Genomic DNA, 362 nt, shown 5'->3' on the forward strand with positions numbered 1-362 from the left:
GTGGGTGGTAGGTCCCAGAGCAGGTAGGTGGCTTGGTCCAAGCGCTTCTTCTGGTTCCACTTCAACTCCACTGTTAACTCTTCCAAAGCTAGTCTTCTGCCCAAAGTTCCCACAAAAAATTTTTGTCAGTGGGTTTTTTTGGGGGGAGGGTAGATGGACTCTCCTAGTTTCACATCAAAATTCACAATATGACCCCTTTCCCTGACCTAGGGTTCTGTATACTTGTAAGTCTCACTAGCATTCAACAATGCTAACCCAACCATAGAAAAACCTCTTCCTTAAGACTAGTCTAGGCAGAGAGAGAGGTTCTAGTGGGAGGTACCATTCCCACCCCCACCAAGAGAATGCTCCAGACACAGGTG

Source organism: Vicugna pacos, chromosome 18 (assembly GCF_048564905.1).
Source record: "Vicugna pacos chromosome 18, VicPac4, whole genome shotgun sequence".
Taxonomy (NCBI): Eukaryota; Metazoa; Chordata; class Mammalia; order Artiodactyla; family Camelidae; genus Vicugna; species Vicugna pacos.